This window comes from Oncorhynchus mykiss, chromosome 2, assembly GCF_057628025.1.
Source record: "Oncorhynchus mykiss isolate SJ-2025 chromosome 2, ASM5762802v1, whole genome shotgun sequence".
In the NCBI taxonomy this organism is placed as follows: domain Eukaryota; kingdom Metazoa; phylum Chordata; class Actinopteri; order Salmoniformes; family Salmonidae; genus Oncorhynchus; species Oncorhynchus mykiss.
The window spans coordinates 34,798,864-34,808,497 of record NC_143023.1 but is presented as its reverse complement, the minus strand read 5'-3'; positions in this window follow the sequence as shown (position 1 = coordinate 34,808,497).

The window sequence follows — 9,634 nt, the reverse complement described above, 5'->3', positions numbered from 1 at the left end:
CATTGTTCAATAGCTTGTCTTTTGATCCATGCAGAGAATAAGACTGAATCAGCACATTACCTCTCTCTGTGTGCTCTCTCTTCCTGTTGACTGTGAGCCCTGTGTGAGTCTCTGATGGGTGTGAACTGTCACTTCATGTCCCCAGTCTGTTACTCCTCCCTCTAACCTGGTGCTGCAATCCAGGAAGTCCCTCTGTACTGCATACCACCCAGCTACACTGTACTGTATCTAGACCATAATCAACCCAAACACATAGACCAACCCATCAAACCCCACCAATCCACACATACCACCCAGCCATACTGTACTGTATCTAGACCCTAATCAACCCAAGCACATCAACCAACCCATCAAACCCCATCAATCCACACCTTTCAACCAGCCTTGATCAACACTGCAATCCCCTTGCCTTGTATATTCAGATGCAGCTTTATTTCATAAGAAAGTTTCTATAAGATTTCTATAAGAAAATGTGTACATATTTCAAGATTGGCTGTTTGAAACATGTGCATGTGAATTACATGGAGAATGCCTTGCATTGAATAGAGATAAGATGGCAATAGTCTCACTGTTATTGATGCCCTCTGTGGTCTGAGAAATGAAGCCCTGTACCCAATATGATAGATCTGCTGCAAAAAGGGTATTGCCATATTCTGCAGTAACTGACATAGTAACTATAGTAAGTATAGTGTGCTAAATGCACTTATTATGGACTGTCACGCCCTGACCTTAGTTGTCTTTGTTTTCTTTCTTATTTTGGTCAGGTCAGGGTGTAACTAGGGTGGGTATGTTAGTTTTTGTATTGTCTAGGTGTTTTTGTATATCAAGGTTTTTTGTAAGTCTAGGTATATGTGGTTCCCAATCAGAGGCATCTGTTTATTGTTGTCTCTGATTGGGGACCATATTTAGGTAGCCATATTCCTTGAGTATTTTGTGGGTTCTTATTCTATGTTTAGTTGCCTGTCTGCACTTTTCATATTAGCTTCACGGTTTGTTTTGTTACTTTGTTAGTTTGTTCAGTGTTCTTTCTTCATTAAAAGAAGAATGTATGCTTTTCACGCTGCGCCTTGGTCTCCTAATTACAACGACCTTGACGTGGGCGGAAGGTAGCCTAGCAGTTAAGAGTGTTGGGCCAGTAACCGAAAGTTTGCTGGTTTGAATCTAAGGGGCCGGCAAAGGGTAAGAATATGCAGGGTAGGGTTAAATGCAGAAGACACATTTTGGTTGAATGCGTTCAGCTGTGCAACTGACTAGGTTATCCCTTTATTATCAACGTTAGAGGCTACTGGGTTGTGTTCAATATATTTTTGTGATGGTTTTATACCACAATCTTTCAAGTATACAGACATATAAGACCCACTTATGAAGAGTGATGATTCTTTCACCGTTACATTATGTTGACTTAATAGCAAGAAGACATGGTAATAATGCAACTGATCACAGCCTGAAATGGAAGGAATTTGTTGCAACAATGCCTGATAAAGTATCAGTAATGTGTAAACTGTCAGATGAATTTCTGTGTCAATTTGTGTAGTTGTAATGGAAGTGCGTGTAGTCATAAATAGTTTACTTCATCTTCACACTTTGTGACTGTGATATTTTTTATTTGTTAGGTCGGGTGTTACTTCCCCGAAAAACTTACACTTAAACTCTACACCATGTTCCTTGAAATATACAGTGCCTTTGGAAAGTATTCAGACCCCTTAGCCTTTTTCCACATTTTGTTACATTACAGCCTTATTCTAAAAAAGGATGAAATACATTTTAAAACTCATACATCTACACACAATACCCCACAATGAGAAAGGCAAAAAAAATGTTTTTATCAATGTTTGCTCATGTATTATAAACTAAACAGAAGTACCTTATTTACATAAGTATTCAGACCCTTTGCTATGAGACTCGAAATTGAGATCCGGTGCATCCTGTTTCCATTGATCATCCTTGAGATGTTTCTACAACTTGATTGGAGTCCACCTGTGGTAAATTAAATTGATTGGACATGATTTGGAAAGGCACACACCTGTCTATATAAGGTCCCACAGTTGATCGCGCAAGTCAGAGCAAAACTAAGCCATGAGGTCGAAGGAATTGATTGTAGAGCTCCGAGACAGGATTGTTTCAAGGCACAGATCTGGGGAAGGGTACCAAAAGATGTATGCAGCATTGAAGGTCCCAAAGAACTCAGTGGACTACATCATTCTTAAATGGAAGAAGTTTGGAAACACCATGACTACCTAGAGCTGTCCACCAAGCCAAACTGAGCAATCTGGGGAGAAGGGCCTTGGTCAGGGAGGTGACCAGAAACCTAAACAACTCTCAGACCATGAGAAACAAGATTCTAAGAAGATTGTAAGAGCATCATGCTATGGGGACGTATTTTAGCGGCAGGGACTGTGAGACTAGTCAGGATCGAGGGAAAGATGAATGGATCAAACTACAGAGAGATCCTTGATGAAAACCTACTACAGAGCGCTTAGGATGTCAGACTGGGGGAAGGTTCACCTTCCAACAGTACAATGACGCTGGGCACACAGCCAAAACAACAGAGGAGTGGCTTCGTGACAAGTTTCTGAATGTCCCTGAGTGACCCAGCCAGAGCCCTGACTTGAACCTGCTCTAACATCTCTGGAGAAACCCTAAAATAGCTGTGCAGCGACGCTCCCCATCCAACCTGACAGAGCTTGTGAGGCTCTACAGAGAAGAACGTGAGAAACTCCCCATTTAGAGATGTGTCAACCTTGTAGCTCTAACGGTTTTCTTCTTCCTCTAGCGAGGAGTGTGAAATATTGGACCAATATGCAGCGTGGTAAGTGTTCGTCATATTTATTACACTGAACACAGAAAACAAACGAACGAGAGAATAAAGGAAAATCAAAACATGTGTGAAAACACTGAAACGGAAAATAACCACCCACAAACAAAAGTGGGAAAACAGGCTACCTAAGTATGGTTCTCAATCAGAGACAACGATTGACAGCTGCCTCTGATTGGGAACCATACCAGGCCAAACACATAGAAATATAAACACAAGAACAAAACATAGAATGCCCACCCCAAATCATGCCCTGGCCAACCTAAAATAGAGACATGAAAAAGGAACTAAGGTCAGGACGTGACAGTAGCTTCATACCCAAGAAGACTAGGCTGTAATTGTTGTAAAAGGTGCTTATCAGATGGCGCCGGAGGGGATGGCTGCCGTTTTATGGGCTCTTAACCAACCATGCTATTATGTTTGTTTTTTCACATTGTTTGTAACTTATTTTGTACATTATGTTGCTGCTACCATCTCTTATGACCGAAAAGAGCTTCTGGACATCAGAACAGCAATTACTCACCTTGAACTGGACAAATAATTTTTCTATAATGAGGCAGACGAGATGGATTTACTCCAGACACCCGACAAGGCCCTCATCCCGTCAAGAGACGGAGATATTGCAGAAGGAGGTCGGGGTGCCTTGTAAGTTTCCGGCGATGAGTGGTTAACCTGCCTTTACCATCGGTACTATTGGCCAACGTACAATTGTTGGATAATAAAGTGGACAAACTATAAGAACGTATATCCTACCCAAGGGTATTAAAAAGTGTAATATCGTATGTTCCACCGATTTGTGGCTGAACGACGACATGAATAACATACAGCTGGCGGGTTATACACTGTATCGGCAGGAAAGAACAGCAGCCTCTGGTAAGACAAGGGGTGGCGGTCTATGTATACTTGTAAACAACAGCTGGTGCACGGTATCTAAGCAAGTTTCAAGGCTTTGCTCGTCTGAGACCACCTTTACTCCACACACAGAGACGCGAATAAAGCTCTCCCTCGCCCTCCATTTGGCAAATCTGACAATAATTCTATCCTCCTGATTCCTGCTTACAAGTAAAAACTAAAGCACAAAGCACCGGTGACCCAGTCAATAGAAAAGTGGTCCGAATAAGCAGATGCTAAGCTACAGGACTGTTTTGATAGCACAGACTGGAATATGTTGCGGGATTCTTCTGATGGCATTGAGGTGTACACCACATCAGTCACTGGCTTCATCAATAAGTGCATAGATGACATCGTCCCCACAGGACTAAGATCGAATCATACTACACCGGCTCCAACGCTCTTCAGATGTGGCAGGGCTTGCAAACTATTACAGACTACAAAGGGAAGCACCGCAGCGAGCTGTCCAGTGACACAAGCCTAGCAGATTAGCTAAATTACTTCTATGCTCGCTTCAAGGCAAGTAACACTGAAACATGCATGAGAGCATCAGCTGTTCCAGACGACTGTGTGATCACGCTCTCCCTAGCCGATGTGAGTAGGACCTTTAAACAGGTCAACATTCACAAGGCCGCAGGGCCAGACGGATTACCAGGACGTGTTGTCTGAGCATGTGCTGACCAACTGGCAAGTGTCTTCTCTGACATTTTCAACCTCTCCCTGTCTGAGTCTGTAATACCAACATGTTTCAAGCGGACCACCATAGTCCCTGTGTCCAATAACACTAAGGTAACCTGCCTAAAAGACTACCGACGTGCACTGTAGCACGTCTGTAGCCAGGAAGTGCTGTGAAAGGCTGGTCATGGCTCACATTAACACCATTATCCCAGAAACCCTAGACCCACTCTAATTTGCATACCGCCACAACAGATCCACGGATGATGCAATCTCTATTGCACTCCACACTGCCCTTTCACACATTGACAAAAGGAACACCTATGTGAAAAATGCTATTCATTGACGTCAGCTCAGCGTTTCACACCATAGTGCCCTCAAAGCTCATCACTAAGCTAAGGACCCTGGGACTAAACACCTCCCTCTGCAACTAGATCCTGGACTTCCTGACAGGCTGCCTCCAGGTAGTTAGGGTAGTTAACAACACATCCGCCATACTGATCCTCAACACGGGTGCCCCTCAGGGGTGCGTGCTCAGTCCCCTCCTGTACTCCCTGTCCACTCATATCTGCATGGCCAGGCACAACTCCAACACCATCATTAAGTTTGCTGATGACACAACAGTGGCAGGGCTCATCACCGACAACGATGTGACAGATTAGAGGGAGGAGGTCAGAGACCTGGCCTTGTGGTGCCAGGACAACAACCTCTCCCTCAACGTGATCAAGACAAAGCAGATGATTATGGACCACAGGAAAAGGAGGGCCGAGCACGCCCCCTTTATCGGGGCTGTAGTGGAGCAGGTTTAAATCTTCAAGTTCCTTGGTGTCCACATCACCAACAAACTAACATGATCCAAGTTTTGTCGTGAAGAGGGCACGACAAAACCTATTTCCCCTCAGGGGACTGAAAAGATTTGGCATGGGTCCTCAGATCCTCAAAATGATATACAGCTGCACCACCAAGAGCATCTTAACTGTTTGCATCACTGCCTGGTATGGCAACTGCCTCCGACCGCAAGGTGCTACAGAGAGGTAGTGCGTACGACCCAGTACATCACTGGGGCAAAGCATCCTGCCATCCAGGACCTCGACACCAGGCAGTATCAGAGGAAGGCCCTAAAAATTGTCAATGACACCAGCCACCCTTGTCATAGACTGTTACCTCTCTGCTACCACACAGCAAGCGGTACCGGAGTGCCAAGTCTAGGTCCAAGAGGCTTTTAAACAGCTACTACTCTCTGCTTATTATCTATGCATAGTCACTTTAATAACTCTATCTACATGTACATATTACCTCGACTAACCGGTCCCCCCGCACATTGTCTCTGTACCGGTACCCCCTGTATATAGCTTCGCTATTGTTATTTTACTGCTGCTCTTTAATTATTTGATGCATTTATTTCTTATTTTTGTAGGTATTTTTCTTACAACTGCGTTTTTGGTTAAGGGCTTGGAAGCATTTCACTGTAAGGTCGCATGTGACAACTAACATTTGATTTGATTTAAACAAAGTTCTGAGTAAAGGGTCTGAATGTACATTTAATATTTGTTTTCTTTTTTCTATACATTTCCCAAAATGTCTAAAAAGCAGTTTTTGTTTTGTCAGTATGGGGTATAGTGTGTAGACTGATGAAAAAAACGATTTTATACATTTTAGAATAAGGCTGTAATGTACAAAATGTGGAAAAAGTCAAGGGGTCTGAATACTTTCCGAATGCACTGTATATGTTGTTTATACTCAGTTTATGCAGAGTTTAATAAACTATAGTTTATTAAAAGCACTTCTTTATAAAACACATTGTTTCACGATTCGGACTAGGCACCTTAGTTCCAGTGAAGGGAAATCTTGAGGCTACAGCATACAATGACATTCTAGACGATTCTGTGCTTCCATCTTTGTGGCAACAGTTTGGGGAAGGCCCTTTCCTATTTCAGCATGACAATGCCCCCATGCACAAAGCGAGGTCCAAATAGAAATGATTTGTCGAGATCAGTGTGGAAGAACTTTACTGGCCTGCACAGAGCCCTGACTCTCAACCCCATCAAACACCTTTGGGATGAATTGGAACGCCGACTGTGAAACAGGCTGAATCGCCCAACATCTGTGCCTGTGGCTGAATGGAAGCAATCCCCGCAGCAATGTTCCAACATCTAGTAAAAAGCCTTCCCAGAGGTGGAGGCTGTTGTGGAGGCTGTTACAGCAGCAAAAGGGGAACCAACTCTATACTAATGCCCATGATTTTGGAATGAGACGTTCGATGATCAAGTGTCCACTTACATTTGGTCATGTAGTGTACTGTCAGTTACCACATTTCCATCCACAATGCTTATGCTGGTAAATTCATACCGTTTGAAAAATTGTGATGGAACCAGGACATTTCGATGATACAATTTTCTAAATGCAGACAGATCATTTGTTCGTTCCACATGGTGGGATATTTTTGTGTCGGTAAAAATGTATTATGGGAGAAATAGCAGTATATCTGCAGCAAGTCAGTTTGGTGGAAACGTGCACATTTTATTCTGCATGAAAATCTGTCGCCAATTGGATGGTAACCTGGCTGGTGGGGTAAAGAGTAGAGCTAAAGTAGAATAGCGTTGGACCAATTAAACAAAGTGTTTTCGTACCAATTCATTTTTATTAGTTCCCATAGATATCCCTGGGCCAGAGAATAGTGACGTTGCAGTCTATCCGTTGATAATTGTTGATCTGTTCCTCAGCCTTAATGTGGCCCTCCTTGTCTATCTGACCAGTGCTTGTAAATGGTAAGACAACATTCCAATCCTACAGTTTCATTACAGGGGGACATATGGCATAAGGTCAGGTGCCAATGAAATGCTTATCACTGTTATATTTAGATTTTTTTATCAACAAGTTATGCAAGGTAGGACTGTCTGAGCGAGGTAAATTATAATCAAGGACAACTTTAAGTTCCGTTTGGCTAACTGAAATTTGCAACCAGAGAATGTAGCCTAGCGGTTAGAGAGGCAAACCAGCAAACGAACTCCAGATCCGATGAGGAAAAAGTATTTTGTGAAGTGAGCTGGCAACTGGAGGGTTGCTGGTATCAAATACAGTGCCTTGCGAAAGTATTCGGCCCCCTTGAACTTTGCGACCTTTTGCCACATTTCAGGCTTCAAACATAAAGATATAAAACTGTATTTTTTTGTGAAGAATCAACAACAAGTGGGACACAATCATGAAGTGGAACGACATTTATTGGATATTTCAAACTTTTTTAATAAATCAAAAACTGAAAAATTGGGCGTGCAAAAGTATTCAGCCCCTTTACTTTCAGCGCAGCAAACTCTCTCCAGAAGTTCAGTGAGGATCTCTGAATGATCCAATGTTGACCTAAATGACTAATGATGACAAATACAATCCACCTGTGTGTAATCAAGTCTCCGTATAAATGCACCTGCACTGTGATAGTCTCAGAGGTCCGTTAAAAGCGCAGAGAGCATCGTGAAGAACAAGGAACACACCAGGCAGGTCCGAGATACTGTTGTGAAGAAGTTTAAAGCCGGATTTGGATACAAAAAGATTTCCCAAGCTTTAAACATCCCAAGGAGCACTGTGCAAGCAATAATATTGAAATGGAAGGAGTATCAGACCACTGCAAATCTACCAAGACCTGGCCGTCCCTCTAAACTTTCAGCTCATACAAGGAGAAGACTGATCAGAGATGCAGCCAAGAGGCCCATGATCACTCTGGACGAACTGCAGAGATCTACAGCTGAGGTGGGAGACTCTGTCCATAGGACAACAATCAGTCGTATATTGCACAAATCTGGCCTTTATGGAAGAGTGGCAAGAAGAAAGCCATTTCTTAAAGATATCCATAAAAAGTGTTGTTTAAAGTTTGCCACAAGCCACCTGGGAGACACACCAAACATGTGGAAGAAGGTGCTCTGGTCAGATGAAACCAAAATTGAACTTTTTGGCAACAATGCAAAATGTTATGTTTGGCGTAAAAGCAACACAGCTGAACACACCATCCCCACTGTCAAACATGGTGGTGGCAGCATCATGGTTTGGGCCTGCTTTTCTTCAGCAGGGACAGGGAAGATGGTTAAAATTGATGGGAAGATGGATGGAGCCAAATACAGGACCATTCTGGAAGAAAACCTGATGGAATCTGCAAAAGACCTGAGACTGGGACGGAGATTTGTCTTCCAACAAGACAATGATCCAAAACATAAAGCAAAATCTACAATGGAATGGTTCAAAAATAAACATATCCAGGTGTTAGAATGGCCAAGTCAAAGTCCAGACCTGAATCCAATCGAGAATCTGTGGAAAGAACTGAAAACTGCTGTTCACAAATGCTCTCCATCCAACCTCACTGAGCTCGAGCTGTTTTGCAAGGAGGAATGGTAAAAAAATTCAGTCTCTCGATGTGCAAAACTGATAGAGACATACCCCAAACGACTTACAGCTGTAATCGCAGCAAAAGGTGGCGCTACAAAGTATTAACTTAAGGGGGCTGAATAATTTTGCACGCCCAATTTTCAGTTTTTGATTTGTTAAAAAAGTTTGAAATATCCAATAAATGTCGTTCCACTTCATGATTGTGTCCCACTTGTTGTTGATTCTTCACAAAAAAAATACAGTTTTATATCTTTATGTTTGAAGCCTGAAATGTGGCAAAAGTTCGCAAAGTTCAAGGGGGCAGAATACTTTCGCAAGGCACTGTATTTGATGCCATTTCGTGCCCTTGAGCAACCCCCCACAACAGCACCCAGTGGCAGGTTAGTGTTTTTGGCCTGAATCTCGTTCTCGAGGCAGCTCTGCAGAGTGGTCACTAGCTGAAATGGCCAAAAGTCATAAAATGTGATTTAAACCGACTTAACCCTAACCTTAACCACACAGTTAACCCTAATACTTAACCTAACCTCAAATTAACACTACAAATCTCTGCAGCTGACCCATCTAGCGAAATTCGCTCTATTCTGTAAATATCAACCTGCCGCAAATTGTGGCAGCCCCCCCACACCTCTCCAAAATATGTCTGTATGTGTATGTATGTGTGTCTTTCGGAGGGGTTGGCTTAAAAAAGGAAGTCAAATTTTGGTTGGACCTTGTGTGCAACTGACCAATAAAGTGATACAGGCTGCCCCCGGGGCGGCAGGGTAGCCTAGTGGTTAGCGCGTTGGACTAGTAATCGGAAGGTTGCAAGTTCAAACCCCTTTGCTGACAAGGTACAAATCTGTCGTTCTACCCCTGAACAGGCAGTTAACCAACTTTTCC